This window comes from Solanum lycopersicum, chromosome 4, assembly GCF_036512215.1.
Source record: "Solanum lycopersicum chromosome 4, SLM_r2.1".
Lineage (NCBI taxonomy): Eukaryota > Viridiplantae > Streptophyta > Magnoliopsida > Solanales > Solanaceae > Solanum > Solanum lycopersicum.
The window spans coordinates 25,323,105-25,349,311 of NC_090803.1; the positions used below are offsets into that span (position 1 = coordinate 25,323,105).

General features: G+C 36.9%; 1 long non-coding RNA gene across 1 annotated transcript; it reads left to right on the forward strand.

Moving 5' to 3' along the window:
- Positions 1-5,232: 5,232 nt before the first annotated feature.
- LOC104646820 (uncharacterized) lies at positions 5,233-6,375 on the forward strand. Its single transcript, XR_740995.4, has 2 exons — positions 5,233-5,467; positions 6,092-6,375. It is a non-coding gene; the product is annotated as an uncharacterized lncRNA (long non-coding RNA).
- Positions 6,376-26,207: the final 19,832 nt, after the last annotated feature.

The following is a 26,207-nucleotide window of genomic DNA, read 5'->3' on the forward strand; positions in this document are numbered from 1 at the left end:
TACTAAAATTATTCATAATTCCCTATTCTAGAATTCTTGTAGTCCTAATTTATTTCCCTAAGCTTATCTCCCTCAACCTACTGAGCATAAGTCATGAGTCTGGAGATATCCATATTTCCTAATAACATAGCATTCCTACACTTGGTCTTTACTAAATTGGATACTCCAAAGAAGAACTTACTCATTTGTGACCTCGAATCAACAACCATATATGGAGCATACATGGAGAGATGAGTGAACTTCAATTTGTATTCATGGACTAACGTTGAGCTCTATTTCAAGTTCATAAACTTCTGAGCCTTAGCCTCCCTTAACTCCCTCGAGAAGAACATGTTTAGAAAATCTCTAGTAAAGTAGTTCATGTCACATGAATTGTATTCTTACCCTATTTTCCTTCCATTACGTGAACCAAATATGAGACACATCCTTGAGTTGATAGGGTTCAAACTCAACACTCTCAGTACTAGTCACTTGAATTACTCCAAGAATCTACTTAACCTCATCAATGAAGTTATATGGGTCCTCAACAACCTTCAACCTTAGAAATTCTGGTGAATTCATACGAACAAAGCCTCAAACCCTAGTTTCGGCTAATCAACCATTAGTCTTTGCGGAAACTGTGGCCTGGTAATGGTTCTGATTGGATACATTCTAATCTAAGACCTAGATCCCATTCAAAAATTCTACATTTGTAACATCATGGTTTGGTACTAGAGAAACCACGTTAGCATTTTGTGTATTAGCAATCTCTGTGTTAGCTCTACGTGGAGGCATGATCTAAAATACATAATGATGGATTAAAAAAGATAATTTCTATCATACCTCATTCACGATAAGAAAAGAAAATAAAGTAATGTTTAACTTAAAATATTTTGTAGCTTCTCTCTCATAGGTGTGGCACTTTTAACTCTCATGAAAGGGACTCTACTTAGTGTGACTTTCAGACACCCTAGGACTCTTAAACCTAGCTTTGGTACCATGTTTTTCATGCTCCGAGACTACCCAGTAGGCGTAAAATGGGACCTAGTATTAAAGTGACCCCATGCTAACCCTGAGTCTGGCATATATCAATTATGGTGAATATGACTAAGTAAAACATATACTCCGTAGAAACTACAAACAGTGGATATTTCAAATGGGGAAAAACTCAAGTAGTCTAAATATATATATAATAATAGGATTTTAGTGATAATTGAAACAACCACTCAACGACTCAAGATGAATCTACCATTATGTGTGAAAAACCGCTATTAAATTGAGTTTTTGGGACATGCCCCCAACTAGCTCTAATAAAATTGAGAACTAAAAATAAAGACTAGAATAGAAATTATTTCTATTGTCCTCGAAGTATGAGGACTCACAACTGAAGCTGCTAAAGTCGAGCCGAGAATCAATCTAAGAGTGATTTGGATGATGTGTGTTTGAACCTACATTATGAAATGATATAGCACAAAGGTATGCATCATCACTTGGAATGTACTAAGCATGCATGATATAGAAATGCTAATTTGAACAATACATAACTGAGCAATGATATAATTTGAATAATGATATAGATATGTACTATAACTGAAAGTTGAACTGAATGAAATTACCAAGTTCTAATTCATATACCGTGGTTTCACGGTATTATTAATACTTTTTCCTTAAGTTTAGTGTGTCCAAAAGCCTTTTTTTTCTAATTTTTATATAAGGTTCTCTTTGTTTTGCAGGAAATCTGTCCAAAGCTGAATGCGGAGATTTTGAGAGAAGAATTGCAGAAGAGACCACCTACGGAGCTTATGACGGTCCGTCGTGCCTGTGACGGTCCGTGAGTGGCAGCGTAGTGCAGCTGCTGAAGGAAGATGGGGAAGTCTGACCAAGTGTGGGATTATGAAGCTTGTGACGGTCCGTCGTGGCTATGACGGTCCGTCATGCAGGTTCGTCGTGAAGTTCAGAGAAGTGATCCCAGTACCCAGATTCCAAGAGTTGAAGTGTTTTGGAACGAGACCCTCGACGGACCGCTGTGCTTATGACGGTCCATCATACTTGCCGTCGAGGGGAATGAAGATAGCAGTAGAAGAAATTGCACAAGTATGGGACGACGAAGTCCATGACGGTCCGTCGTGACCACGACGGTCTGTTGCGTGGTCCGTCGACCCAGCCGCGTTTTGGCAGATTTCCAGCAATTAGAATCCTTGTTTAATTAGGTTTTTGTTTTTCTATAGTTCAAAAAACCTCGTTTTTGAAGTTAGACTCTATGAGATTAGACATCAGATTCTTAGACTTTGTGTATTAGTGTTGGATTTTGAGATTATTCCAAGTGATTTTTTGATATTAATCAAGCAAACTTTGGATTTTATTGTTTCTCATTGAAGTAAGTACATGAATTCGTATTTAATATATTTGAATGTTGTGTTTATGGTTGTGATTAACTAAACTCCATAACTAGGGTTGTGGGAACCATAGGCAAATAATGAGATAAACCCTAACTAAAATAACAATTCTAGATTAGTGTCTTGCATGTATTAATAATTCTTTCGCTTAAAAGTCTTTTTAACGGATGGCCAACGTTAGAACTCGCCTTAATGCTACTTGCCGGACCAAGAAGGTAGATAATAGGAAAAAAATTATTAATATAGATTTAGTGTATACTATCTAATAGGCTAGTATTGATTGGTACGAGGTAATAACTTAGTCAAATATCGAATACGATGCTTAATATGAGGTAAGGATAAGGGTTATGATAGCAACACACGTAGCCGGACCAAGGTACGGAGTGAGATTTTCTAGATGCCGGACCAAGGATTTAGAAATACATAACTTATCACTTTGCATGCAAGATACTAGGAAAGAATTGTTATAGTTGGAATTTTATCAAGTTATGAACCTGTGGGGAACACGTAAACCCTAGTTACTTTGATTAATTGATTAAAACCCAACATTCAAAAGCTTTTAAGTGTCTCTGTCAAGTTCGTTATTTATTTTCATTCGTTTAGAAATAAAAACCCCCCGTTATTGTTTTTACTTTCCAAGGAAGCCATTAACCAAACAATAGTAATAACAAGTTGAAGTTAAGTCTAGACTATTTTCGTCGTGGGAATGATCCCAACCTCACTAGTTGGGTTATTTACTTGACACGACCACTTTACTTCTTATTCGAGAAGTACGTTTCAGCGTATCACTAATCATAAAGGTAAATTGCAGAATTGTATACTAAAGTAAATATTCAAAACCTATTCAATGCAGTAAGAGTCTGACCGTGGGAGCTACTATTAACTGACATAAACCACGTGAGCTAAACGTGGGGTCCGATGTATATGACCCATCGATAAAACCCAATATACCTTTCTAGGGGTATAGAGGCATGAATGTGGCGTGAACAGTATAATTGATACTTATAGAGGGGACTTATAAATCTATGTGAGCACATAGTTCTTGGACTTTGATTGTACGCTAAATCCCAGTCCAATTTGGTGCTAAGTCTACTTCACAAATCTAAAATGCACTAAAGACTGAGCAGTTGAAAATAATGACATTCTAACTGAGAAATAAAAATGTGATATTCGAAATCTAAAGCATGACTTTATGTCTAACTAACCTATTAAGTATAATTCATGAACTAAGAGAATTCATATAAACTAGGGTTCTAAGTTTTATACAAGGAATTATGCAAAGTTGACAAGAAAATATACTATTTAGACTAAGGATACTACAACAACAAAATCACCATGAATCTCCAACGATTTATAAACCCAATGTCTATACTAGCTATCAAGAATAAAGGAGCTGACTCAATTCTAAGGACCTAGTTGATAAAAGAAACCCACTAGTGAAATCCCATATACTTAGTGACAAAATCTACAGAGAAATCCTTTGGATTTTGGGGATGAACTTTGAAGAACAGTGTTGCTTGTTCTTGAAAGAAATGTGCGCCTCTTTATTATCTTTTCTTTCTAACTTCAATGATATTTTTGAGAATGAGGTTTTTGGGTAAGTCTGACTAGATTATTACAATTAACTTGACCAACGACGTATATTAGGCATCAAACGATATTGTTTAAGTGCCCAAAGCATAGGGGAAAATACAACAAAGACCTTGACTTAAAGTTGAAGAAGTATTACTCGCGAGGTATTGACGAGCCGTCATTTGAATCACTTCATGTCAACAGAGTCATGGTTCGAGGTCTTCCCAACAAGGCTTCACGAAACTGAGCATAACTTTTACTCCGAGCTTCGATTTTCGCACACTCAATGGCGTTGGAAATATAATTAAAAATCTTTAATTTGATAGGTGATGCGCCACCTAATTAATTTTGTGTTTTTATATATGACTATTTGAGGTTGACCTAAAAATCATTTTGCTCTAAATAGATGCAGACTCTCACCTACGGCCAGACCTATGGTCCGTACGTCCAACCATCGATCGTACTGGTTGGACGTGGGTGGGATCAGATACCCTTTAGTCTAGAACCTAATGACAGGACCCCACCTACGGTCCGTGGTCTGGCACACATTTGTCGATGGCTTCTGTTTGTCCTGACAATAGATCCTGGATAGCTTCATTTTTTTATCTTCTCGAATTTGAAGTATTACAATCTATGCTAGTACTATTACAAATAATTGTATAATTCTATGGGAGAATTTACAAAAACATTAAAAATAACTATTCTGAAAAGTGGCTTATCGGGGTGAGTTTAACAAACACTTTACCAACTCAAGGAAAAAATGGGGAATCCCATTAATTACTCACGTGCTAAGGACTTTATAGATACAATAAACTACTATCAGCTCATATATATGGGTTTCAAGGGTAACAAATATATGTCGCTAAACAATAGATTTAAAATAAAGCATCCTTAATTTATGAAAGACTTGATAGATTATTAGCCAATAATAAGTAGTTACAAAATTACTACGATGCACAGGTACACCACCTGCTGAGGATCCACTCTGACCATTGTACCCTACTAATGTCCCTCTTTGAAAATCCAAACAACACGAAACATTTGAAACTATGTGGACATCCCATCCTGACTACAAAAAAGTAGTTGAAAGAGTTTGGATAAAAAAAAAACTCATGCCACCCTAATGGTCTTTGAAAATTAACCTACAAATTGGATTAAGTCTAATTTAAGTGACATGTTCTACAAAGAAGGAAAATAATTAACAGGCTTGGGGAATACAATTTTCACATAGATACACCACTAGTATGTACCTCTTTTTTTTTAATCAAAGTGGGTCTTAGGGACCATTTATTAGAAACTAAAAAGGAAAAACCAGATCATAACATGATCTTGTCCGAAAACAAAATACAGAAATGAACAACCAAAGAAAGGAAACAAAGTTGGTCGTCTTCAAGCTTGAGCTTCCATGGAGGATGAAGACGAGGTGCTACCTTGGAGTAAAATCGAGTCATCACCTGCTGCAGTCAACTGTGTTCCATCCATTTCCATCCCACTGAATTCACTCAGCTTGAACAACTTTGGTAAGAATCGATCTAATCCCTAACTCTCTTTTGATGTTGTAAACGAACCTTGAGCTCCATTTCTATGTTTTACCCTTTCCTGCAAATTGAGTCAGAAACCTTAACTAATACCAATGCATAGGCCAGGTAATTCTTATTAACTTTCCCAGAGATCATTCCTTAAAGTACACTGCTTTACTGACTTTTAGATTTATATGTGCTTCACCTGAAATACTCTTGTTGCTTGTCGTATTGTGCATTAGTATCATTATCACTGTAGACATATTTTTTTGTTTTGCATTTTTATGATTCTCAAGTTATCAAAACCTTGGATGACTCCAATCTGCTCCATGGTCGGAGAAATCTATCTCTACGATGAAGGTAGCAGTGAAAAGAGGATAGAAGATAGTTTAAATACCTCTTATATATATTCATAGATTTAAATGGATCAGAATTTTGACAAATTTCACTGAAGACACTCAAAACACTAACAAGTGCCATGAAATTAGATCCTTTGAAGACTTCTTCAACTCGGATTAATCTGATCTAAACCACAAAATGAAGTTAAATGAACATTGTTTTCTCCTCTTTCATATTTGTGCACTGTTATACTTCAATTTAATTCATCCATGACCTTCTCTGCAGGTTGAGCCCCAAAGATTTGGATACCACTGCATAAGGAGGCCATATCTGAGTTCCAACTCCGCATAAATAGTATATTGCAATTACATCCACTTATGCAAGTATGCAGGACCTACCATCGCCTTTTGATATTTTTTTGTCATCCATGTCTTGTTGTTCTTGTTTGTCTCAATTATGTTTGTGTATTGAAACCCAACTCTTGGAAATCTGAATAGATGATAGTTGTTGTACCTGTAAAAAGAAAAAACTGGTTAGCTAAATAATCTACAGAAGTGTTGCTTCCCTAAGGATGCGCTCCACTATTGAATCAACATTAATTTTCAAACCATTGATCCTTTTCACCTCCACCCGACTACTCCAAGGAACCTCCTAAATTCCATTCAAAAATTTTTGGAGCATTAATGAGTTAGCCTCAAATATTACTTGTAAATATTGTTGAATGCCTTGAATCGGACCCGCTACAAACAGAAAGGACGGGGGTCTCGCTGCCCGGTCAGTGAGTCGGGGGGTCCAGGGGGGCGACGCGGCCCCTGGCCTGGGCCCAAGCCTTTTAGGGCGTAGCTTAGCACTATATATATAGACGCTATGGCAAACCCTATTCTGTAATTCTGTTTTTGCCTCTCCATAATAAAACTGCTCCCTCTCTTCTCGTGGACTTAGCCAATTTATTGGTGAACCACGTAAATCTGTTGTCTTGTTTTTCGCGTTTATATTTTCTCGTATTATCTCAAATTCCGCACAACAAATTGGTATCAGAGCCTCTCGGTTAATTGGTGTTCTTGGAGAATTCGAGATGTCTGCTTTGAACGTGAAAATCGACAAATTCACAGGGAGGAACAGTTTCAGTTTATGGCAGATCAAGATGCGGGCTTTGTTGAAACAGCAAGGCTTCTGGGCGCCGTTGTCGAAAGACAAGAACGCCGTCGTTACTCCTGAGATGGCGATTCTGGAGGAAAAGGCGCACTCGACGATCATGCTGTGTCTCGCGGATGACGTCATCACGGAGGTCTCGGATGAAGAGACTGCTGCTGGTCTGTGGTTGAAGCTGGAGAGTTTGTACATGAAAAAATCTCTAACCAACAAGCTGCTTCTGAAACAACGTCTATTCGGTTTACGAATGGCTGAAGGTACACAACTCAGGGAACACTTAGAGCAATTGAGTACTTTGTTATTAGAATTGCGTAATATCGATGTGAAGATCGAGGATGAAGATGCTGCCCTGATTCTGCTAGTATCTCTCCCAATGTCGTTTGAGAATTTTGTTCAATCGTTCATTGTTGGGAAAGATACTGTGTCACTGGAAGAAGTCAGATTGGCCCTTCATAGCAGGGAATTACGGCATAAGGTTAACGGCACAAGTACGGACATACAGCCTTCCGGTCTGTTCACCAGTAGCGGAAAGGGAAGGAAAAACGGCGGAAAGAAAAATAAGCCGATGTCGAAGGGTGCAAAGCCGGATGATGTTTGTAATTACTGCAAGGAGAAGGGACATTGGAAATTTGATTGTCCGAAGAAGAAGAAGCAATCGGAAAAACAATCAGTGTCTGCTGCTGTTGCTGAAGAAGACACCAATTCTGAAGAAGATATTGCCCTAGTTGCGGATGAGCACACTCATCATTCAGATGTGTGGGTTCTTGATTCTGGGGCATCCTATCACATCTGTCCTAGGAGAGAGTGGTTCACGACTTATGAGCAGGTAGACGGAGGCAGCATCTCGATGGCCAACAGTTCTGTCTGCAAGGTTGTTGGGATAGGCTCGATCAAGATAAGGACACATGACGGTAGCTTCTGCACATTGAACGAGGTCAGGCACGTTCCATTGATGACGAAAAATCTGATATCTCTCAGTCTTTTGGACAGCAAGGGATTCAGCTGGTCGGGAAAAGATGGAGTCTTGCGGGTCTGGAAGGGTTCAAATTTGATTCTGAAAGGTGTCATGCGTGGTACTTTGTATTTTCTACAAGGTTCCACGGTTACAGGTTCAGCCCATGTTGCATCGTCAGAATTTCACCAGAAGGATATGACTAAGTTATGGCACATGAGACTTGGTCATATGGGTGAAAGAGGGATGCAAATTCTGTCAAAGGAGGATTTACTTGCTGGTCATAAGGTTAAGAGCCTAGAGTTTTGTGAACATTGTGTTTTTGGAAAACTACATCGCAACAAGTTTCCAAAGGTCATTCATAGAACAAAAGGCACACTTGATTATATCCATTCTGATTGCTGGGGTCCATGCCGTGTTGAGTCTTTGGGAGGCTGCAGATTTTTTGTGTCCATTATTGATGACTACTCAAGGATGACTTGGGTGTACATGATGAAGCATAAAAGTGAAGCCTTCCAGAAGTTCAAGGAGTGGAAAATTTTGATGGAAAATCAAACAGGGAAGAAGATCAAGAGGCTGCGAACTGATAATGGGCTGGAATTCTGTTGGTCTGAATTTGATCAATTCTGTAAGGATGAAGGGATTGCTCGACATCGTACAGTCAGAAATACACCACAGCAGAACGGTGTAGCTGAGCGGATGAATCAAACACTTCTGGAGAGAGCAAGGTGCATGCTCTCTAATGCTGGGCTAGATAGAAGATTCTGGGCAGAAGCGGTTAGTACAGCTTGCTACTTGATTAACCGCGGACCACATACAGGCATACAGTGCAAGACACCTATGGAGATGTGGTCAGGAAAAGCTGCTGATTATTCAAATCTGAAAGCTTTTGGTTGTACGGCTTACTATCACGTCAGTGAAGGTAAGTTAGAACCAAGAGCTAAAAAGGGAGTATTTGTGGGCTACGGAGATGGAGTGAAAGGTTTCAGAATCTGGTCTCCAGCAGAAAAGAGGGTTATTATGAGCAGGAACGTTGTCTTTGATGAAAGTTCTCTGCTTAGAACCATTGTGAAGCCTACAACTACGTCAGAAACTGGGAGTCTTGACAAACAGGTGGAGTTTCAAGTCATTCAGAACGAGAGCGATTTAAAGGAACCTGAAGAGGAGGATCAAGAGCCACAGACAGAAACTGATATTCCAGAATCTATGCCATCAGATATCCATCAGAGTATAGATCAAGATCGGCCAAGGAGGGTTGGAGTTCGGCCACCTACGAGGTATGGTTTTGAGGACATGGTGGGTTATGCACTACAGGTTGCTGAAGAGGTAGATACATCTGAGCCGTCTACTTACAAAGAAGCCATTTTAAGTTCTGATTCTGAAAAATGGTTTGCCGCTATGGGAGATGAGATGGAGTCCCTACACAAGAATCAGACATGGGATCTGGTGATACAGCCTTCGGGGAGAAAGATTATTACTTGTAAATGGGTTTTCAAGAAGAAGGAAGGGATATCACCAGCAGAAGGAGTCAAGTATAAAGCCAGGGTTGTTGCCAGAGGTTTCAACCAAAGAGAGGGAGTGGACTACAATGAGATCTTCTCACCAGTGGTCAGACATACTTCCATCCGAGTGTTACTAGCGATAGTTGCACATCAGAATCTGGAGCTTGAACAACTTGATGTGAAGACAGCGTTTCTACATGGAGAGTTGGAGGAAGAGATATACATGACTCAGCCGGATGGTTTCTAAGTTCCAGGGAAGGAAAATCACGTCTGCAAGTTAAGAAGTCCTTATATGGACTTAAGCAGTCTCCAAGGCAGTGGTATAAAAGGTTTGACAGCTATATGGTGAAGTTGGGCTATACTCGGAGCTCATATGATTGTTGTGTCTACTACAATAGGCTCAATGATGATTCATTCATCTATCTGGTGCTTTATGTAGATGATATGTTGATAGCTGCAAAGAAGAAGTATGACATTCAGAAGCTGAAGGGTTTACTTAGTGCTGAGTTTGAGATGAAGGATCTGGGAGCCGCTCGGAAGATTTTAGGGATGGAGATCATTAGAGACAGAGAGAGAAGGAAACTTTTCTTGTCACAGAGAAGCTACATTCAGAAGGTCTTGGCGAGGTTTGGCATGTCTTCATCTAAGCCCATTGATACCCCTAGTGCTGCCAATATCCATCTCACTGCCATGTTCGCTCCACAGTCAGAAGAAGAGAAGGAGTATATGTCACGAGTCCCTTATGCCAGTGCCGTAGGAAGTTTGATGTATGCTATGGTCTGTACAAGGCCAGATTTAGCACATGCAGTCAGTGTAGTGAGCAGATTCATGGGACAACCAGGGAGAGAACATTGGCAGGCTGTGAAGAGAATTTTCCGGTACCTTAGAGGTACATCTGACGTTGGTCTCATTTATGGAGGTGATACTCAGTGCTTGGTTACTGGCTATTCTGATTCAGACTATGCTGGAGATGTTGACACAAGAAGATCGATGACTGGCTATGTGTTTACCCTTGGAGGATCTGTCGTCAGTTGGAAGGCAACTTTGCAACCTACAGTGACTTTGTCTATTACAGAAGCGGAGTACATGGCCTTGACAGAGGCTGCAAAAGAAAGGATTTGGTTGAAAGGGCTGGTTAGTGATCTTGGTCTGCATCATGATCAGGCTACGGTGTATTGTGACAGTTTGAGCGCAATTTGTCTAGCCAAGGATCAAGTCCATCATGAGAGACCCAAGCATATTGACGTAAGGTATCATTTTCTGATAAGTGAGAAGAGAATCAAGGTGAAGAAAGTAGGAACTGTTGATAATCCTGCTGATATGTTTACAAAGCCGGTTCCACAGAGCAAGTTTCAACACTGTTTGGACTTGCTCAACATCAGAAGCTGTTAATTGCCCTGCGGGGCAACTCTGAGGAAGAGGGGGAGGCCTGGCACTATCATAGTGCGTCTGAAGAATCTGTTCGGAGAATTCAAGTCAAGGTGGAGATTTGTTGAATGCCTTGAATCAGACCCGCTACAAACAGAAAGGACGGGGGTCTCGCTGCCCGGTCAGCGAGTCGGGGGGTCCAGGGGGGCGACGCGCCCCCTGGCCTGGACCCAAGCCTTTTAGGGCGTAGCTTAGCACTATATATATAGACGCTATGGCAAACCCTATTCTGTAATTCTGTTTTTGCCTCTCCATAATAAAACTGCTCCCTCTCTTCCCGTGGACGTAGCCAATTTATTGGTGAACCACGTAAATCTGTTGTCTTGTTTTTCGCGTTTATATTTTCTCGTATTATCTCAAATTCCGCACAACAAATATTGATGCATTATATACTACTCCGGTCCTCTCCGCAAAGCCATTGACTTAGACATTAGAACTGAAGTTGTTCCCAAACCACAACACTCAGCATGTATCAAATTTCCTTCACCATGTCTAATATAAAAGTCCCCAGCACTAGGGCCACCAACTCCTTTTACTGTACCATCCGAGTTCCATTTGTAGGACCCTAATCAAGGCAATCTCCAGTACACCATCGTACAATCAATAAGGGGTGCATATTTTGCAAAACAGGAACCATCAGATACCAAGTATTACGAATGTTTTGCAACCAAGGATAGAGAGCAGAATTGAGTACTGGGATTTGCTGGCCAGCCATCGAAGTAGGCTGACGAGTGGAAAATATGGCCATGATTGATCAAAAATTTCTTGTAGAAGCGAGAGTTTTGAAGTCAAAAACCCTGTGAATCAGAGCATGCGCTTCGATTTTAGTAGTATTTACCTCTAAAAACTGGTGCAGAACTTAACAAAAGAATACACCTTTTTCTTAAAATGGAGGATGACTTGTAGATTTTAAGATATACAATTAACCAAGGAGATTTTAACACTAACTTCCATATCTCCAAGTTATATAGAAGAAGAAGAATAAATGTGTTGCACCTGGAGAATGAGAGTTGGGCATATGAAGAAATAAGAAATTGTCCAAAGAACTATTCCAGAGAGGCCATACTCTATCAGCCAGGAATAGAGAAATAACAACAATCCCCAGGAATAGAAACCTCTTGTACCTGGACCTGGGAGACAAGATCCACTTCTTTTTCTACAAAAATTACTTGGACCCTCCCTCCGTCAACAACTTCTGCCAAGATAATTATGCAAAACAAGTCATAGACCCAACCGTCAACTATGACTTTTGGGAATTAGGCTTTGAAGATGGAAATCTTTTCTTAATTTTTAGTTGTACTTTTCCTGCCCCTTCAATCCTAAAATCTGCAAAAAAAAATCCACTTTTACAGTTGTTATAATATATAACAATCATTGAGTTTGTATGTAAATGTATCGAACAAAAATTAAAACAATTCAACCATGGAAAATCAAGCATAAATCGTTTTATGGGAAAAGAAAAACATTAAAGTTCACAGCTTTAATTTTGATAGGATAATAAGTATTTCATGTGTTTGAGTGCCTTTTCTAACTTGAATCATTTCCATAAATGAAATTAATTAATCTTGGTATGTCGTGAATTCATGTTGTGTATGACTCTATTTGGTCACTTTGTGATTAAAGGAAGGATAAAAAAAGATATTCTTTTAGAGTTACTTTGTTCTAAACGAAAAAGGAGAGAGATAAGATGCCTTCTGATTGGTTTCTCCTTTTGTGAAAATAATTACTATTTGTTACACAAAGAATGGTATAATTTGAATTAGCATGGAGATTAAGAAACTAAAAAAGACTTTTGAATCTCATGGTTCTAAATTAAAGTTATATTAAATGTACAAAATTGTCCGTTAATCCTGTTACCTTAAATATGTCATGTGTAAACCTGAAATTAAAATGTTTAAAAGAGAAAGAGGTCATTCTTTTTAAGACAAACTAAAATAAATAGGAGGTTCTTTTTGTAACAGGGGGAGTACTAGTATATATATATAACTGAATAGATTGAGATATACCTTGTACAATTAAAAGTAGTCTAAATTACTCTTTATTATATTTTGGTCTGAATATACCTCTTCTGTTATACTTTGGTTTAAACGTACCCCTCCACTATACTTTTGAACACAGTTACCCTTACTTTTAAGGAGGAACAATTTTAAGCTTACAAATCCAATAATTTATCTTCAATTTTAAATACAAATTTAACTAGACATGACCCAAATCTGAAAACTGATAAAGTTGGTTTTTCAAATATCATAGATTTTTCCAGTGTAGTTTCTAGAATGGACTAGTGTAGTACTAGAATAATTATCTTAAAGAAATATTTAGATATTCTACAGAAGTGACCTTGAATAGAAAATGATAGAAGACAAGTTCACTAGAAGGTATTCTAAAGAAGATATTTTTGTAGTAAATGATAGAATAGTCTAGATTATAGGTATCTAGAATCATCCCTACACAACTATAAATAGGGGTAGCATTGTCTTTGTATGCAACCTTATAGTAACACAAGAACAATCCAAGTAAAATAGTCTTCTTTCAAAATAAGTTCTCGTTTCTAGCTTCATCTTCCTTAGATGAATCTTCCTGTCTTAGTTTACGATCTTAAGCTAGTAGAAGGTTTCTCGATCATACTTTTTTTCTTCTATTCTCTACATGGTATCAGTACCATAGTCATATATTAGCTTCTGGATTTTATTTCAAGATCGAGCTAGAGGTCGATTCAACTTGTTTGTCTATATGGATTTTAGTGGTCGTGTTAATGGAATTGGAATGGAGTTGCAGAATTTATCCAATTACAAGGTATGGAAAACATGTATGGAATTAGAACCTTGTGGGTGAGGATTTGTGGGATGTTATGAATGGGTGTAAAACAAGTCCTCCTACTGATGGACTAGAAAATACCAATCCATATAAGAAGTGAAAGCAGATTAATGCGAAGGCAGAGTTTATTCTAAAGAGGACACTCTCCTCTAATTTATTTATTCATATTATAAAGTGTAAATTAGCTCATGAAATATGGAGGATCCTATATTGCTTGTTCAACAAGAAGAATGAAGCTCGGCTGCAGATATTGGAGAATAAATTGGTTAACACCACTCAAGGTATTATTTTTATCGCTGGGTATTTTTTAAATATTAAGAACTTGTGCTCTGAGATATGTTTATTAAATCCAAAAGAGGCTATTTCTGAAGCAAGAATGAGAAGAATAGTCATTCATGGATTGAAACCTAAATATATTCCATTTATGACGTCGATTCAAGGATGAGCTCAACAACCATCTTTGGAGGAATTTGAAAAATTGTTGTTTTCACAAGAATAACTAGCCAAACAGTTGGCTAGTTTGTTTCTCAAAGAAAAAGAAGGAGATGCTCTTGTAGCCTACAGAGAAACTTCAAATTAAAATCAATAGATATGTCACACTCTCGATCCTCAGGTGATTCAAGCTCGCATGAAAAAAAATAGTCTTCTAATTATTCTGGTAAGAAGCATCTAAGATGTTATCGTTGTTGTGTAGTAGGGTGCATACAAATATATTGTCAAGTCAAAGAGATCAATAAGGATGAAAAAGTTGTTGAAGAAGAAGAAGAGCGTGAACAATGTTTATTAGATTAGGCTCTAGCAATACATGCGATGATCTCCATCAATCTTGAAGGAGATTGGATCGACTACCTAGAATATAACATAGTCGATCATATAGAGAAGCAAGAAATTAATGTTGTCAACATGAAGCAACAAATTTTTGAGGATGTTCTTAGCGGTGACAAAGTAGATACTATTGAAGGAATCAAAGAAGAAGATCTTGAACATGCAATATCTGAAACTACATATGCGAGTGGCAAACTTTACAAAGAAAGCATTGACGGAGATGTATTGGAAGCGGCATTATATGGTGACTCAACTACAATATCAAGATTAATTAATGACTCAACAAATTCTGAAAGCAGACGGAGAAAATTGAGATCAAATATAGGAAGAAATTGATATTAAAGTCTTAGAGGCAAACGATATACTTTTTGAAACCTCTGAAGCTGCTAAAATATCTATGCAGGAGATGATAAGTAAATATGACATTGGATCCTGTGATGGTGTTGAGACTTCACTAAAAATTGATAGTGTTTTAATTGTTGAGAAGTTGAGCGAAAGGAAGAGTTTGAGAAATCAACATGGAGATAATAAACATGGATCAACTGATGGTGAAAAATCTTTATCATTTGAAGAAGGAAAAGGAGTCCGAAAGAAATTGTTGAGATCTTCACCAAGACATATCTCAGAGCTTCCTTTATGTTCTTCCACAACAAGTTTGGGGTAGTTTCCACAAATCACTTTAAGGGGGAGTGTGAAAAATGATAAATTTGATTTATTGAATATTATAGACTTTTCTAGTATAGTTTCTAGAATGGTCTAGTCTAGTACCTAAAATAATTATCTTAAAGAAATATCTAGATGTTATTCTAGAGAAGTTACCTTGAAGAAATATCTAGTTATTCTAGAGAAATTTCTAGAAGATTAGTTCTCTAGAACCATCTATAGATATTCTAGAGAATATATTTTTATAGTAAATGATAGAATAGTCTAGATTATTAGCATCTAGAATCATCCCTACACAACTATAAATAGGGGTGACATTGTCATTTGTATACAACCCAATAGTAACCCAAGAACAACCCAAGTAAAAGACTCTTCTTCCATAAACAACTTCTCCTTTCGAGCTTCCTCTTCCTTAGTTGAATCTTTCAATCTTCGTTAACGATCTTGGGCTAGCAGAATGTTTCCCAATTATACCTTTCTTCTATTATTCTCTACACCAATCTCATTTCTTTTAAGATTTTCTCTTAGAAGTTACACGTTTTTGATAATTTCATCAATGGAGTTCACTTGAGTATTGTTCCATTTAAAAAACAAAAAACTACAAACTAAATTTGTTATTAACAAATTTATGATTGATCTTTCTATTATTTCAAAGTTAGTTTTTTTTCTTGTTCATCTTTGAAAATTAGAATTAGCAGTAGTTCACTTCATGATTAAACACCGATATTTTATTTTTCCACTTTAAATTTTGAGAATCTTGAATTTTTTCGCTATTTGACTAAAATTTATATAATGCATAATTTTTTTGCATCATATTACAATTCGGTAGTTCTTCTCCTTCTATTTTTGGACTTTTTACAAAAAAAATAAATATGGGAAATGCCCATTTATTGAATCAATAAAAAGGGGTTTAATCATAAATGGCTTGAGTCCAAATGTGACTCAAGACCAAAACACAGCCTCTACCGCTAAATCGAAGAAAAAATAAAACTAGAAACACAATGTGAAATCATGTCGGAACAAGAAGGATTTTTCCAGTATATCGAAGGACGTCTGTCAAAACACCAAAATCCTCCTCTCTTCGATGCAACCATGAAATATTTGCATTAAAATTGATTGGTATTCATTTGGGTGTTCAAAATTCTCAGGAACATCATAAATCCAACTCGATGAAGACTTCTTCGGTTCAACACTGTTGCTAGCTGCATTCTTCAAGGTAAGGACCAATTCCTCTATTACTTCCTGAATCTACTTTAATTGGATGAATTACACTAATCCCTCCTTAACTCGCGCAGATTGAGCTCGGAAGAACTAATAACACTGCATCTTAGTTACAAATATCTTAGGTATTTTTCAATTTTATTTGATACATGTTTGAGCTACAGTTGAATGCCATTTTTTAAGATTGAATGTTCCATTTTCTGCCCTGCAATTTTTCTAGAGAGTTTTTTTCCTCTGTACTGATAAATAATTTAACTTAATCCATGGTTTTCTTTTTACATTTCTTTATTCTGAGCTTTGTTTTCATTGATTTTCTTCTTGTATTATTTTCCTCGCTTGTATTGGCAATAACTCAATTTTATTTCAATGAATAGTTGCCAATACAAGCGAGGACAATAATACAAGAAGACAAGTAAGAAGGACAAAAGCTCGGATTAAAGAAATGTTAAAATAGAAACCATGGATCAAGTTAAACGATTCATAGGTATAGAGATAATATACTCTCAAGAGGGGGAAAATGGAATACTCATCTTACAAAATGACAATCAATTGTATCTCAAACACATATCGACCAAAATTTAAAAAATTACCTAATATATCTTTAACTCAAATGCAGTAGTATTAGTTCTTCAGAGCTCAATCTACACGAGTTAAGGAGGGGTTAGTGTATTTCTTCCGATTAAAGTATATTCAGCAAGCAATGAAGGAATTGTTTGTTACCTTGGAGAATGCAACTGACAATAGTGTTGAACTGATGAAGTCTTCACCAAGTTGGATTCATGGTTTTTGTGAGAATTTGAACCAAATGATTTCAACTCGTGTTTAATGCAAATCTGCCATGGTTCCGTCGAAGAGAGAAGGATATCTGGAGCTCCAAAAGACGTCCTGCGATTTACTACAAAAAATAATTCTTGTTCCAACATGATTTCACGTTGTGTTTCTTTTTGTTCTCCAATTTATCCACAAATGTTGTGTTTTCGGCTTGTCTCACTTTTGGACTCAATACATTTATGAGAAAACATATTTTTATTAATCCTAAATGGGCATTGCCCATATTTTTTTTAAAAAAAGTCAAAAATAGAAGAAGAAAAACTATTTGATAGTAAATATGAACCAGTAATAATTATGCATTATATAAATTTTAGTAAAATTATGAAAAATCTAAGATTCTCAACATTCATAGAGAAAAAAATAAAAAAATTGGTGTTAACTCATGAAGTTATGTATTACTAATTCTAGTCACGCCCCTAACTTATACATTGGGTGTGGCCGGCACTCAATGACCATTGCTGGCCTTGAACGGACCCTTGGCATGGCTTACTTAACTCAACAAAAGACAATAATCGATAACTTAATGACCAAAGAATTTAACTGAACTGAATAATAAACAAACTGGTAATGTTTTTAGAGATTCAACACATTCAACTTGGCCAAAATGGCAACCCAAGTCTTTAACATAAGAATGATAATTGTAAGTACCACTGAAATACTAATTTTCTATGAAGCCTTTAAAATGACTGAGAAGGATGTTGTCACAAACCCCACAACATCCTATTGAACTAACTAGAAAGCAATAAAAGATGTCCTCCAGAATGCAAGGAGGTTCACCGACTCTAGAGTGCTTAAATCAACAGTACGCTACATGTCGATCCTCGTTACTTGCGTCTGAGTCATAATATAATGAAGTCCAACTGGCATCAGTACATTGAATGTACGAGTACGCTAGTTGGAATGCTAAAAAACAAGTCTAGAAAGAATCTAAAAGAAACTAAAGAATTTACCTGGCTCAACTTAACTCAACATAACTAACTTATTTCAATATAAAGCAATTTAAAAGTAAATCCCATATAAAGAAAAGTTGTTTGAAAACATGATGTAAAACTCAATATGCATGCAAGGCTATAATTAACTCTGAGATGTATATAGAAATACAAATAAACTAATATATATATATATATATATATAAACATTTAACTTTTGTGGGAGTTTTTCTAACCGAAAACCATCACATAAGAATTATAGTGATAATACAACGATCTACCTCACGCTGTCAGCTCATCCAATATAAAGGTATAAGACCTGAACAGCCTAATGGATCCACTAGTCTACTGTGAAAAGGGTTCATCTAAAGAGTATGACCCTTTCCTACCCATGATGGCTACATGGTTTATGGGGGATGTCAGTTGTTTGAACTCTTCCCTATATCACTGCTTAATACTAATCCCAAAATATACTGCTATTATGTTTTAAAACATACTTCTTTTGTGATATGAGATTAGTGCTGAAAAACATAGCTCGAAGGCTATCTTGGAAATCTCAGTTTCCTTATTTAATTCATTTGGAAAGATATTACTCTTTAACTGAAAATTAGCATGAAGGCTTTTTGTAAATCTCAGTTTCCGTTCTTTTTAAATGTGAAATCATTTTTATATTCCTTTGGAAATACTTAGTTCCCATATACTTATTTGAAGAAATGACTTCACTTTTCTCTAAACTAAACACAAATTTAAGTCTTTAACCGACATTCAAAACGTTTTTAGAAGAATTATGAAACGTGAAATGAATTTCTTCTTCTTATCTTTACTCTTTGATCAACCAGATATTTTATGTCTTAGAATAAAGTTTAAAAGCATATGTAAAAGACTTCTTGAGAGGACTCTAAGAACTTTTTAGACTTGGCTCGAAACTTTCCTTGAATTTGAAGTTATGGATTCAAGGTTGTAATTCATGTTTCTGGATAATTTCTACATATCTATAAGTCATTTAGAGTAGTTAGAATCATTTTAAAGTGTAAAAACACTTTAGAAAGACTTAATGAGATTGATTTACGAAGACTTGGTAAACAAAACTGATTCAGGCGCATCCTGGGCGTGCCGCACCAGGCCTCAAGTTCTGAGGTCTCATTCTAGCACACTGCAGGTGCACAGCCCCAGGCCTTCTGGTGCAGATGGGGGGCGCCACACCTGGCCCTTCCCAGGTGACGCCTAACAAATTTCTCAACTAGTTTTCTGACCTTTAATCATTTTTTTCTATTTCTTTTCTCAAATTCACTTAGATTTCAGGTGAAGCTTGGGGTTCCTATTGGAACTGGGATTCAAAAGAAACTTGGGCATTTATCACTTGGATTGTATTTGCCATTTATTTACATACTCGAACAAATAGAAATTTGCGGGGTCCAAATTCTGCAATTGTAGCGTCGATAGGTTTTCTAATAATCTAAGAGCTTATTATTCATGAAAATATCTGCATCTTCTTGTTGCGGATTCATGAAAATATCTAAGATCCGCTGCTATTTCCTAATTCTGAATAACCCAATGAATTCAAGAACAATGCTTATATCATCAAAGAACTCCTAAATTTACAACTCATGTTCAAGAATGAAAACAATTGAAGAAAGCACATTCAAAAACATTCAAAATCCAATCTTTTTAGAATAAAATCATGCTGAATCAAACATGTTTGGCACGTGGATAAACAAACTAAACATTGAGATAAACCCACATACCTTATTAGAGATCACCCCCGATGAAATTAAGTAAATCCAATTATCATGGAGAATCTTGCCCTTTTTCTTCTTCTCCTTTCTCATTAGGCCTAGTGTGAAAATTCCCAACTTCTAAAAATGACTAAGTTCTTATTTGATCGTTATTAAACTCTTAAAAATGGATTTAAATTAATAGGGTAGTGAAAATACTAACATACCCTTTAAAAATCCCGAATTTGGACATTTCCTTAATCAGACAGCCCAACTTTCAAAAGGAATAACTTACTCATACGAATTAAAAATTGCAAAAACTTGGTGGCGTTGGAAAGATCGTTCCAAAATATTTAACTATCTCTAGAACTACACCTAACTCATCCTGAGAGAGGATTTATAGACGTTTGAAATTGACCAAAAAAATCACTTTTCACTCTCTTAAATTTTCCAGATTTCCTTATACTTTCCAAAACCAAGTATTTCCATATTTTTAACTCTTTTTTAGTTCTTTCTAATTTCGAGATGTTACAATATATTCCCCTTTAGGAACATTCATTCTCAAATAAAGGTGTTCCTTCTAGACTAAGGGTAATAACATCAATTTCAAACAATCAACAAGTAAATGTAATGATAACATGCTTACTCATAACCTAAAGAGTACTAAGAAGAAAATTAGTATCTTGGTCTTCATTTATATGGATTCATAGAGATGTGGATATACCTTCTTTATATCCTCTTCAGCTTCCCAAGTAGCTTCATCAACACATTAGTCCCTCTAGAGGACCTTGACTGATGCTACCTCTTTCGGTATCAACTTGCAAACTCATCGATCTAAGATCTCAAGCGGAATCTCTTCATAAGATAGACTATCCTTGATCCCAATCCTTTCAATTAGAATGATCAACAAGGATCACCCTTGAACTTCTTCAACATATAGATGTGAAAAACCTGATGAACTGCTGCCAACTCTTGAGGTAACTCTAACTTATAAGCTACATTGTAAACACTCTTGGATATGAGATAAGGTCCAATATACCGGGGACTAAGCTTTCCCTTCTTACCAAACCTCATAACACCTTTCATGGGTGAAACCTTTAAATATATGCAATCATCTATTTTGAACTTTAACGGCCACTTCCTAACACCAGTGTGAGATTTTTGATAGGTTTGTTCCATTTTCAATCTCTGTGAAATCACTTTCACCTTCTCCATATCTTAGTGAACTAAATCTTATCCTATAAACTCTGATTTACCAACTTCAAATCATCCAATAGGAGATCTGCATCTTTTCAATAAAAAGCTTCATAAGGATCCATTTGGATGCTAGAGTGATCACTATTGTTGTAAGAAAACTCAATGAGAGGTAGGTGATCATTCCAACTCCCATTGAAATCGATCACGCATGCCCTCAACATATCTTATAATGTCTGAATTGTACGCTCTGTCTTCCCGCAGTCTAAGGATGAAAAGCAGTACTTAAGTTCACCTTTGAACCCAAACCTTTCTGAAAAAAATTTTAGAATTATGCAGTAAATTGTGCACCTCTATATGAAATAATAGAGATCAGAACTCCATGATGTCTTACCACCTTTTGAATGTAAAACTTAGTATAATGCTCTGCCGAATAATTAGTCTTTACAAAAAAAAGTGAGCTAATTTTGTCATTCTATCGACAATCACCCGAATAGAATCATGTTGTTTATGAGATCTGGTAAACCTATGATGAAATTCATATTAATCATCTCCCACTTCAACTCCCGAATTTCTATATTCTGAGTCAATCTTCAAGTCCTTTGGTTCTCTACTTTAACTTGTTGGCAATTCGAGCACTTGGACACAAATCCATTTATGCCCTTCTTCATACCATTCCACCAATATATTTTTCTCAAATTGCGATATATATTAGTAGGACCCCGGACGAATGAAATTTATGGATCTATGAGCTTCCTCCATGATCCTTTCTTGGAGTCCATCCACCATAGACACACACAATATACCTTGATATCTCAAAACAACATCTCCCTCTTGTTCAAAAGCTAATACTCTTTTCTTTTGAACATTTGCGTCCAACTCAAGAAAAATGGGATCATGGTCTTGCCTTTCTTTCACTTCTTATACTAATGATGATTCTACCCCTTTCGTCACCACCATTCCTCCTTCTATGGAATCCATTTGTCGGACTCCTAAGTGTGCAAGTCTATGTACATCTTTTGCTAGTTCTTTGTTTACTTCTTCAATATATGGGCAGTATTATCCATAGACAACCTGCTTAAGGCATCAACACCCAGCTCGGTTGTAAAGAATTCTCATGTCATAATACTTAAGATATTGTAACCACCTTCTTTTTCTAATATTAATCCCTCTCTGTGTGAAAACATATTATAGGCTCTTGTGATTAATAAAGATATCAACATTAACACCATACAAATAGTGACGCCATATTCTCAAGGCAAAAACTACGACAACCAACTTTATGACATGAATTAGGTAATTATTCTCATGAACTTTCAATTATATGGAGGCATATGATATAACCTTGCCATTGTGCATTAGGACACAACCCAAACAACCTCCAGATGCATCACAATAAACCAAAAAGCCTTGAGTGCGCTATAATAAAGTAAAATATGGGGGTAGAAGTCAATCTCTTCTCAATTCCGAAAAACTTTTCTCACAGGCTTCAAATCATTGAAACTTGATCATTTTTTGAGTCAACTTCTTCAAAGGAGATGAAATAGACGAGAATCCTTCTACAAATCTTCTATAGTAGCCATCCAAACCCAAGAAAATCCTAATATTAGTTGGAGATGTGGGTCTAGGCCAATTTTGTACTGCCTCAATCTTATAGGTATCAACTCTAATACCATCACCGAACACTATGTGACCTAACAATGCTACAGACACAATCCAAAACTCACATTTAGAAAACTTGGCATACATATCTCTACCCTTCAACATCTACAGAACTTTTCTGATATTGCTAGCATGGTCTTTTTCATTCCTTGAATATTCATCAATGAAGACAATAAAAAACATATATAAATAAGGTTTGAATATTCTATTCATAAGATCCATGAATGTTGCAGGTGTGTTGGTCAACCCAAAGGGCATGACCAAAATCTATAATGCCCATATCAGGTTTTAAAAGTTGTCTTTGGAATATCACATTCATTTACTCTTAACTGATGGTAGCCAGATCTGAGATCTATCTTCGAGAAAAAGGTGACACCCTGAAGTTGATCTAATAAATAATAAATTCTTAGGAGAGGATACTTATTCTTGATTCTAACCTTGTTCAATTGACGGTAATCTATACACATCCTAAGGGAACCATCTTTCTTTCTCACATGCATGACCGGAGCACCCCAAGGTGAGACACTTGGTCGAATAAAGTCTTTCTCTAAAGGTCCTTCAACTGTTCTTTTAACTCTTTCAACTATATTGGTGTCATTCTATATTGCGGAATAGAGATAGGACAAGTATCTGGAAGAAAATCTATGTTGAAGTCTATATCTCTATCAGGATGGACTCTAGGAAGATCATCTGAAAAAAATTCTGGAAACTGACTGAATAGGAGGTACCTTAACACTTGAGTCATTAACTCAGACTAAGTAATAGACATACCCTTAAAAACTAACTTTCTCGCCTTAAGGTATGAAATAAATGACCCTTAGGCACGGCTGAACTGCTTTTCCACTCTAAGAAAGGCTCATTTGAAAACTCAAATTTTACTACTTGAGTTCTATGATAAACTGAAGCATAACAAGCATGAAGTAAGTTCATACCAAGAATGACATCAAAGTCTACCATGTATAACTTAATTAAACTAGCCATGGTAATCTTACGATTGACGGAAATGGGACAATCACGAGAGACTCTCTTTGCTAGAATAGAACACTAAATGACTCACTAAGTTGCTCAGGAGTAATACAAAAGTTCATGGAAACATATGGGGTTACAAAAGATAAACTCGATCCTGGGTGTATCAATGCATGAATATTAAAGTCAAAGACGTGAATTATACCAGTGAATACACCTGGCGAATCCTAACGCTCTTGGTGATTGTTTAGAGCATACAAGCGGTTTGTTCACCCTCCAGTAACGGAAGTAGCTCCTCTAGGTGCAGCCCCCTCTAATGGAGCAACTAATAAACACTAGGCTCTATTTCCCCCATTACCACTTCCCTGCTTATTTTTTTGACACTCTCTTATGAAATTCCCGATCTGACCGCTGGTGGAGCAACTGACGAACACTAGGCTCTATTGCCCCCACTACCACTTCCCTGCTTATTCTTTGGACACTCTCTCATGAAACCCCCGATCTGAACGCACTTGAAACAACCAGTGGAGACCTCATTACAAACACTGGAGTGGTTTCTACCACACTTGGTGTAGTTAGAAGGCTTACTACACCCTTGCACCACACTACCCTACGAATATGCAGTCTTAACTTTGGAATTCTGACCATAGTACTTACCTTTATACTTAGGTGCAGGTGCACTAGCAGATAATGGAGTAGTTACCTTGTGTTTCTCTTGGGAGGATGACCGATAAACATTACTTTTCTGCTGCCTCGACACATTCCCTGTCTTAACTCTCTTTTTCTTGAACTTCTCTCTGCCCCTTAGCTTTTCCTCCTCTACCTGCTGCACGTAGATCATCAACCTCAAAAGTCCATGTCCCTACTAAACATTGCTGCTCATCCCCCTTTTCTTGAAGAACGAACCAATCCAACAACAAACAAACTCATCATATTCCTCATGTCCTTACCCTTTTTTGAAGCATAACGAGATAGTTGGGTAAAATTCAACCCATACTCATGCACACTAAGAGAATACTTCATAAGTGTGAGGAACTCACGTACCTTGTCCTCTTTTAGTTCTCAGGGAAAGAAACTCCGCAAGAAGGTCTCCTCAAAAAAAGCCCCACTCGTAGATGGTACATCTTCATCTCTACCTCCTTTCCACTAACCATATCAATTTCTAAAAATACCTTTGAATTGGTAAGAAACTAGTTCAACTCTCTCTCAGTGTCAGCAACATGCAACACCTCGAACACCTTTTTCACTTCTTCAGTGAAGGTCTTTGGATTTTCAGTAGTGCTTGATCTAGTGAAACTTGGGGGATTCAACCTCAAGAACTCATTAATCCTTAAAGTTTTGGCCCCTTCTTGTCAAGCTTCTCTTTGCTGACCAACCTCATTTGCCACAACCTGACTCAGCATCCTAATTTCCTCTCCAAATTCAGCATTAGTGACTTCTCTCGGGGGTTGCACCTGACTTCATGTGCATTGGGTACCACTTGTTCCTCAACATTGCTTCTAACTAGACAACATCTTATTTCTCTTCGTGGAGGCATTATTACCCGAAAACATGCACAAGCACGAAATAGACAGAAACTTTTAGAGATAAACTCTAACGCACGAAAGGAATATGTAAGAAGAGAAGAATTTCCTAAATGTTGCATCCTCCTAATTATAGATGTTGTGTGCTTTACACAAATAACTAATAATCTACAGACATGAATTCAAATACTCCCTAGGACTCTTGAACTATGTGATCAGATACCATGTTTGTCATGCCCCGAGTATATACCCTAGACATGGCCGACACTCCATAACCATTGTTGGTCTTGACCGAACCATTGGCTTAGTTTACTTATCTCAATGGAAAAAAATAACCAATAACTTAATGACCAAAGAACTTAACTGAATGAATGAAAAAATAAGTGGGAATGTTTTTAAAGATTCAAAACATTCAACTTGGAAAAAATGACAACTCCAGTCTTTAATAGAAGAATGATAATGTAAAGACCACTGAACTACTAACTGTTTATGAAGCCTCTAAAATGATCGAGAAGGATGTTGGGACAAACCCCACAACATCCTATTGAACAAGCTATAAAACAATAAAAGATGTCCTCCGAAATGCAAGGAGGCTCACCAACTGACACTAGAGTACTCAACTGGATCAATGGTGCGTTGGATGGCAATTCTTGTTACCTGCATTTGCATCATAATACGATGCAAGACAATTGGCATCAGTACATTGAATGTACGAGTATGTGAGTTGGAATTCTAAACAACATCTTCAACTAGGAAAAAATGACAACTCCAGTCTTTAACAGAAGAATGATAATGTTAAGACCACTGAACTACTAACTGTTTATGAAGCCTCTAAAATGATCGAGAAGGATGTTGGGACAAACCCCACAACATCCTATTGAACCAACTATAAAACAATAAAAGATGTCCTCCGAAATGCAAGGAGGCTCACTAACTGACACTGGAGTACTCAACTGGATCAATGGTGCGTTGGATGGCAATTCTATTTACCTGCATTTGCATCACAATACGATGCAAGACAATT